The sequence below is a fragment of the Pinus tabuliformis genome, chromosome 7 (genome assembly GCF_031772625.1).
Source record: "Pinus tabuliformis cultivar Carrire ecotype Pingquan chromosome 7, CPIR1, whole genome shotgun sequence".
In the NCBI taxonomy this organism is placed as follows: domain Eukaryota; kingdom Viridiplantae; phylum Streptophyta; class Pinopsida; order Pinales; family Pinaceae; genus Pinus; species Pinus tabuliformis.
This window is the reverse complement of record NC_142293.1, coordinates 423,775,617-423,783,755: the sequence shown is the minus strand read 5'-3', so window position 1 is coordinate 423,783,755 and position 8,139 is coordinate 423,775,617.

The following is an 8,139-nucleotide window of genomic DNA, read 5'->3' as shown; positions in this document are numbered from 1 at the left end:
AAGACATAGATTCATAAACATAACTAGTTCAGGATTAGAAGTAAACTAAACATACTAATTCAATCATACATCAAAGATACATCAGTATATAGGAGAAACCAAGATAGCTTTATTGATGAATAACAAGGTTCAGGAAGAGATACAACCCAGAGGGCTCCAATCCAGCATCTTCTTCCCAGCAGAATGGAATTCCTATCTTCACCTCCCTACAAAGCATTAAGCACCCAATGATTCCAGTCTCAAACCAACAGCAATTCTTTGCAATAACAAAATTCCAGCCTCCAGATCTCATGGAGGAGAGATCCATATATAGATTTTTGGAGAGAGGATGAGTCAGCTTGAGATCTGACTAGTGTCCTCTTCCTCTGTCAGTTCTTGATTCCACTTGGAGGTTCTTGCTTCCACTTGGAGATTTGGAACCTCTTACTCATCATAGTCGAATTCCCTGAGGCAAGTGTCATTTTGGAAGCTTCCTGGGTTTTGACACCTTGTGGAATGAACTTGCCACATGTCCACTCTCGCTCAGTGCAGGTAGCCAGTGTTAGCTTTGACATGATCCTGAATTGACTTGTTTTTGAGCAGTTTCTGGTGGAGAACTTCTGTGAATTGCTGTGGTTTGTTAGCCTTGTTCCTCTAGGGGTAGGAACAACATGTTTAGGGACTTTGGATCCCTTAGATTATGGACATTTCATGCTCAATGCTGTAAGGCACAAAAATGTCTATAACAGTTGCCCCCTAAAGTATGAGGCCGTTTATCGGGTGAAATGCTTTATCCAGGAGGGTCCGAAGTTCATCCAATGCTGGGAGGAGACCTGTAATAAGATACAATACAATACATTATTTTTCATACTGCTTTCATGATCTAGCTGAGGTGGGCATTCCCATGCTCAGCTTTATAAGTTCATTTTTCTGTACATAGAACAGACAATCGTCTGATGGTAGACTGATAATTTTGATGAAATTATCATCCTTTGAGTAGGATGATCATCTGCTGCAATGATGTACATGTCAATGTCTTTATCTTTCCTGAATATATATCGCAGCTCGGATGGATGAAACTAGATCCGGGGTCTTCAAACTCGTTCGATCTTCACTCTAAGTACAAGTCGATCCATGTGAGAAATGTTCTGAAGTCGAACATGGAAATACATCGCTTGATTACCGGTCAATGAGGTAAACCGTTAACAAGCGCGAGAGGAATCACGGATAATGATAATGACCCTCAAGGTACTGCAGTACAATTCACGTGGTGTGAATAAAGGACTTGGCGTCGAACACCACGCAAAATCTTTCGGTCGAAGGTCATTGATGTATACCTGTCGCCGGAAGTGAGAAACTTGCCATTGAGGCATGCAAGCTTCAAAGTACTGAAGGGGTTGTTCCTAGATCAACTTCTTGGATAATGAGCTGATGTCGACAAGAAGCGATCCGTCAAAGGAGGGCCTTAATGAATCCCACATCAATGACATGGAACGGAGCTAATGATTTTGATGGAGGTGAAAACGATCTGTGACATATGATTCAGGGTGGCAGTCATGAACGGATGAAGGATAATGTATGGTAGTGGATGGGACACGGTTGACTTTTTCTGAACGACTTCTCTTGAACATATGGCGACACTGATGTGATGGATCGGTAGCATTACCCCAAATATGGATGGTATGGCGAGACCATGGTGACGTGACCGGTGAATGAAACAACCCAACCCGATTGTGGTACGGAGGAAAAGTGTCATGTTCAAGAGCGACTTGCTACCATCAAAGTTTTCTTGAGTTTCCCCCAATTTTTTCCCCAGTCATTGCTGACCAGTACCTCTTTATTTTTGTCAAGCTTGAGGAGGATAACATATGCTTGTTCTATAACCTGCCCTTCGGGCAAGCCCATCGCTATATTTTAACGAGCCTAGCGATAGTGAAACTTGTTCTCGTCTAAAGACAAGTTTGTCGCTATTTAATGATTTTAACGAGTCTAACGACAAAGATAACTCGGTCCTTTTAATTTTTAGAGATTCTGAAAAGGTACATAAAGTTAACTCCAAAAGTCCTTTTTCGTCATCTAATCCCTTAAGTCCGAAAAATTATAAAACAATACAGAAGGGATGATTTTTCGATAGTTTTAACGAGCCGAACAAAACAAGCGCTCGATCTTTTTGTGCAATAATCCCTCAGGTCCAAAAAGATTAAAATCTAGAGGAGGGATAGCACTTCCTGTCCCTTTAACGAGCTAGAAGGCCAAGGACTCGGCAATCTTTTCATATTTTACGAGTCAGTTGAAAAGAGCTTAAAGAAGACTCGTCTTTTGAGGAAACGAGTGATAAACAGGGTTAGCAGCTGATTCCAGGTACAGGTTGGAATTTTCCAATCACGGCAGTGTCACAAGGATGGCTAGGTGAAATCATTCTTTGCAGCTGTTCCTCAAAATGGGTAAACAATCGTATGGAGGTGAACGATCGGCCAAATGAAAAGTGGAGGTGACGGTGCAAACATGACCAAGGCTTTAATGGCTGATAAGGTTACATTCACAGTGGTTATTTACCGGGTAGAGGTTCATTTTTTATTTTAAAATGAGCTTAAACGCTGGTGGAAACACTTGCTCATTGCTTATGTTTATTTTTTAACGAGCATGAAGTCCGCGTTAAAACTGCTCGGATCTTCCGTTTATTTTTTAATGAGCATGAACTGTGTGCTAAAACTGCTCGATTACCCAGTCATATGATAAGAGTGTCTCATTGAGATTCTATTTTTTATGGAGCTTCATCTCACAAAGCTATGCCCCGCACCTTTCGTTATGCAAGTTCGGAAACGACTAATCCTACGAGTTTAAAGGGTTAGAGGTCCTAAAAATTTAAAAAAATAAATAGTCGCCCTTTGCTTGCACTCCAAAAGGTTTGCATGCCCCCAAGTATAAAGTACGATTTCAGGGTTACCTCTACTTCTTTTCCGTCAAAACATTTGTTTTAACGAGAGAGGCTTACCTCTTTCAGGTTACCCAAAGATTGTCTCGTTCGCGGCCACGAATAAAACACTTCTTCGGCGATGTCTACCGAAATAAACAAAGGTGAGTGACTATGCCCACCAACTCACATAACTTTGACAAAAGAATCTTATTCTAGAACAACCCATCTTCCGTGCCGGACGGGGTACGGACTAGTCATATTCTCCCGCGGAAACCTACCCTATACCCAAAGTTTTCCTGCCGAAGCAGACCAGGATGCATGCCCCCTGGGTTCCAGTCATATCCTCCCAGATTACTCGCGCTCATCAGGAGGACGGACCATGGGTTGAGACACTTCTTGCGTGAAGAGACCATTTAGGGAAGGTATATGACTATTTGCGATGCGTGATCTGGGAAACGAAAGTTTGTCCACGAGCTTGACCACTCTTCCTTCATGCGGAAAACACATTACTCTAAAGAGTGAGGAGACGATGGCTCCCATGCAATACATATAGTCTCGTCCAAGGAGTAGGTTATAATCCAAGGGTCCTTGAACGACCATCACGTTCATTTGAACGGTCTTACCTTTCAATGTGATTGGCACATTAGGAAGAATCCCTAAAGGTCGACTGGTTCCTTTATCAAAGCCTGATAGATTTCTCATTTCAGGCAAAAGCACTGGCGAACCAAGCGCTTTCCAAGCAATAGAGGAAAGGATACTCACAGATGCCCCCTCATCAATAATTGTGCCAGCCATTACCATTCTGTATATTTGAACGATAATTCTGAATGGTATGCTTGCTGGCAACCGGGGTCTGCCTAGTTGGTTCCAGTCGAACGAGACAACTAGGTTGCTTGGTGGTGGGACCGAATAGACGGCCGGATATCGCTCTGACGAACTTCCTTCCTGCAATAAAGGAATGGGGGCATTGCCCCCTTGTTCATCGGAGTCAGTGTTTGTTGTAGGGAAAAGTATCCGATTCGGATGACCCTATCCCACTCTAAGGGTGATAGTACCTCAGCAACAACTGTAAAGAAAACTACTTAAGGTTTACTTCTTTATGAAAGCAAGAGAGAATGAAGAAATGCACTAACCGGTGCCTTGCGCTTAATGTCGAATCCAAACTCTTCTCTTTGCTTGCTTACTCCCAGCTCCTTGCTCTTTTACTGGTCCAGCTACAATGAGATCCTGTAAAATAACAAAGAAGGAAACTACAAGAAGCATGCAATCATAACTGATTCAAGGATTAGCATAAATCAAATATACAATTATCACAACACATCATTGAAACAAATGTATATAGAAGAACCTCAATAGCTTTTATTAATAGAAGAAGTAAAGTTCTGAGAGTGTTACAACCATTGAAGGCCCCAATCCAGCAACACCTCCCAGCAGAAAGAATTTCTCCTCTTCACCTCCTTCAAGCAATCACCCAATAGTTCTATAGTGAAACCAACAGCATATCATTACTTTGCACAAAATTCCAACCTCCTGAGCTCATAGGAGAGAGCTCAATATATAGATGAATTGAGAAAGGATGAGTCAGCTTGCAACTGATGTGTAGCTGCCTTGTGTCCTCTCTCTCTTCAGTTGATCTTCAGTTCTTGAGTCCACTTGGAGAAATTTGCTTCCACTTGGAGAAACAGAGCCTCTGACTCATCACAAGGCGAAATCCCTGATCCAAGTGTCATTTTTGGAAGATTCCAGAGCAATGACTCAGTGTGCCACTTGTCCCATCTCGCTCAGCGCAGGTGGCCTTTGTTCTACCTGCTTTGCAATGCAGGTACACCATGGAGGAGTTGAGTTTCAGCGCAGAAGCCTAGTGGAGCACCTGCTTTGATTTCAGGATTGCTTGTTTTTGAGTGTTTTCAGGTGGAGAACTGATCTGAGAGCTGTTGGTTTGCTGACCTTGTTCCTCTAGGGGTAGGAACATCATGTTTAGGGACTTTGGATCCCTTGGATTATTGACAATTCATGCCTGATGCTGCAAGGCACAAAATTGTCTATAACAGATGCCCCCTAAAGTATGAGGTCGTTTATCGGGTGAAATGCTTTATTAGGAGGATCCGAAGTTCATTCAATCTGCTGAGAAGTGTCCTGTAATAAGATACAATACAATACATTATTTTTCATACTTTTTCATGATCTAGCTGAGGCGGGCATTCCCATGCTCAGCTTTATAAATTCATTTTGGTACATAGAACAGACGACCGTCTGATGGTAGACTGATAATTCTCTGCTGAAATTATCATCCTTTGAGAAGGATGATCATCTGTTGCAATGATGTACACATCAAATGTCTTTATATCCTGAATATATATCGCAGCCCGGATGGATGAAACTAGATCCGGGGTCTTCAATCTCTTCCGATCTTCACTCGATGTACAAGTCGATCCATGTGAGAATTTCTTGAAGTCGAACATGGAAAGACATCGCTTGATTACCGGTCAATGATGTAAACCGTTAACAAGCGCGAGAGGAATCACCGATAAGGATGATGACCCTCAAGGTACAGCAGTACAATTCACATGGTGGGAATAAAGGACTTGGTGTCGACCACCATGCAAAATCTTCTGGTCGAAGGTCATTGATGTATACCTGTCGCCAGAAGTGAGAAACTTGCCATTGAGGCATGCAAGCTTCAAAGTACTGAAGGGGTTGTTCCTAGATCAACTTCTTGGATAATGAGCTGATGTCGACAAGGAGCAATCCGTCAAAGGAGGGCCTTAATGAATCCCACATCAGTGACACGGAACAGAGCTAGTGATTGTGATGAGGTGAAAACAAATTGTGATGTATGATTCAGGGTGGCGGTCATGAAATGGATGAAGGACAATGTATGGCAGTGGATGGGACACGGTTGACTCTTTGCAGAACAACATCTCTTGAACATATAACGACACTGATGTGATGGATCGGTAGCATTACCCCAAATGTGGATGGTGTGGCGAGGACCATGGTGATGAGACCAGTGAATGAAACAACCCAACCCGATGTGATACGGAGGACAAAGTGTCATGTTCAAGAGCGACTTGCTACCATTAAAGCTGTGAGGTTCTCCCAATTTTTCCCCAGTCATTGCTGACCAGTACCTCTTTATTTTTGTCAAGCTTGAGGAGGATAACATATGCTTGTTCTATAACCTGCCCTTCGGGCAAGCCCATCGCTATGTTTTAACGAGCCTAGCGATAGGGAAACTCGTTCTCGTCTAAAGACAAGTTTGTCACTATTTAATGAATTTAACGAGTCTAACGACAAGGATAACTCGGTCCTTTTCATTTTTAGAGAGTCTGAAAAGGTACATAAAGTCAACTCCAGAATTCCTTTTTCGTCATCTAATCCCTTCAGTCCGAAAAAGTATAAAACAATACAGAAGGGATGAATTTTCGATTGCTTTAACGAGCCGAACAAAACAAGCGCTCGATCTTTTTGTGCAATAATCCCTCAGGTCCAAAAAGATTAAAATCTAGAGGAGGGATAGCTTTTCGGTCGCTTTAACGAGCTGGAAGGCCAAAACTCGGCAATCTTTTCATATTTTACGAGTCAGTGAAAAGAGCTTAAAGACGACTCGTCTCTCGAGGAACGAGTGATGAACAGGGTAGCAGCCGATTCCAGGTACAGGTTGGAATATTCCAATCACGGCAGTGTCACAAGGATGGCTTAGTGAAATCACTCTTCGCAGCTGTTCCTCAAAATGGGTAAACAAACATATGGAGATGAACGATTGGGCGAATGAACGGATGGAGGTGAGACTGCAAGAACACGACCAAGGGCTTTAATATGGCTGTCAAAGGTTACATTTACCAAGGTTATTTACCGGTTCATTTTTCTGGGTGAGCTTGAACTCTAGGGGAAGATTGCTCACAACTTATGTTTATTTTTTAACGAGCATGAACTATGTGCTAAAACTGCTCGGATCTTGCGTTTATTTTTTAGCGAGCATGAACTGTGTGTTAAAACTGCTCGATTATATGGTTTACTTTTGATTTTTTACCATAACTAGCTTCTCTTTTTCACTGATAGCACTGCATTTTCAAATTGCTGCAACAAACTAGTTAGAAATGAGTAATATTTACTTGAAAATGAGATTAACACATTAATATTTACCTTGAACTACGTAAAAAAGCAAATAAAAAGGGTTTTTACCTCTCACTTTACCATTTCATTTGTATTTTGCTTGTTGGAGCTTTGGAGGAGCTTCTTTCCTCTTGATTTTCACCAGCTGATTCCGGGAGATTCTGCGGACGATTTTCGGTGCCGTTTGGACCAGGTAGGAGCTAAACCTTAGCTCTTCATTTTCATGGTTTCATTTTCCTGTTTTATGCCTGTTTTGCTGTTCTATTGAGCCTCTGGGGTTTTGCCAGGGCGCCCTCTGATCAGCGCAGGTTCCCCATTCGAAAACTGCGTTGGGATTCAAGCTGTTTGAAGGCAGCTTGTCCCCCAACGCAGGTAGTACACTGGGCACTTGCGTTGGGGCATAAAAACAACAATTTTTCACAGATTTTGATGAAAATTTCGCCAGTTTTTCATCAATTTCAGGAGCTGACTCATTCTCTTGTTTGTTTTGCAGGGATTCTTGATCAAGATGGCCCTCACATGGTGAGAACGAGAACATGAAGAAGAAGATATGATTGCCCTTCACGATCCTGTTACGGTGGGCACGCTACGAGACTGTGGTATGCTGAAGTTTTTCCGTATCTCAAGCATGAGAGCACAGATTTCACTACTGCAGTATATGCTTGATGCTTGGGATCCTGTTAACCAAGTATTCCAGATCAGGAACAAACCTATTCCATTGACCGTGACAGATATTTACTTCTTGACTGGCTTGTCAAGGCGGGGTGCCCCCATTTCTTTATCTGGTACAGTTCGGGGGAATGATTCCGTGAGAGACTATGTCCGCCAGTATTGCAGGGAGGGGTCCCAGCTGAGCAGAGACGGCAAGGTAGTCATCCGTGATGTTACTAGCAGGCCTCTCAGGTCTATTCTGTATACTCTTGGTAGGATGGCTGGTAGCGCATCTTTACATGTTGCCAACAGGTCTCATATGCAGCACGCCTTGGAGTGTCTCCAACCGAAGATCTTCAACTGGAGTGATGCAGTGCTTACTCAGATGAAAAGTCAACTGAACAAGGTGAAGGACGGGAAGCTGAAGAACTTTGGTTTTGGTTCGATTCTGACTGCCTTCGCCTTGGAGAAGATCC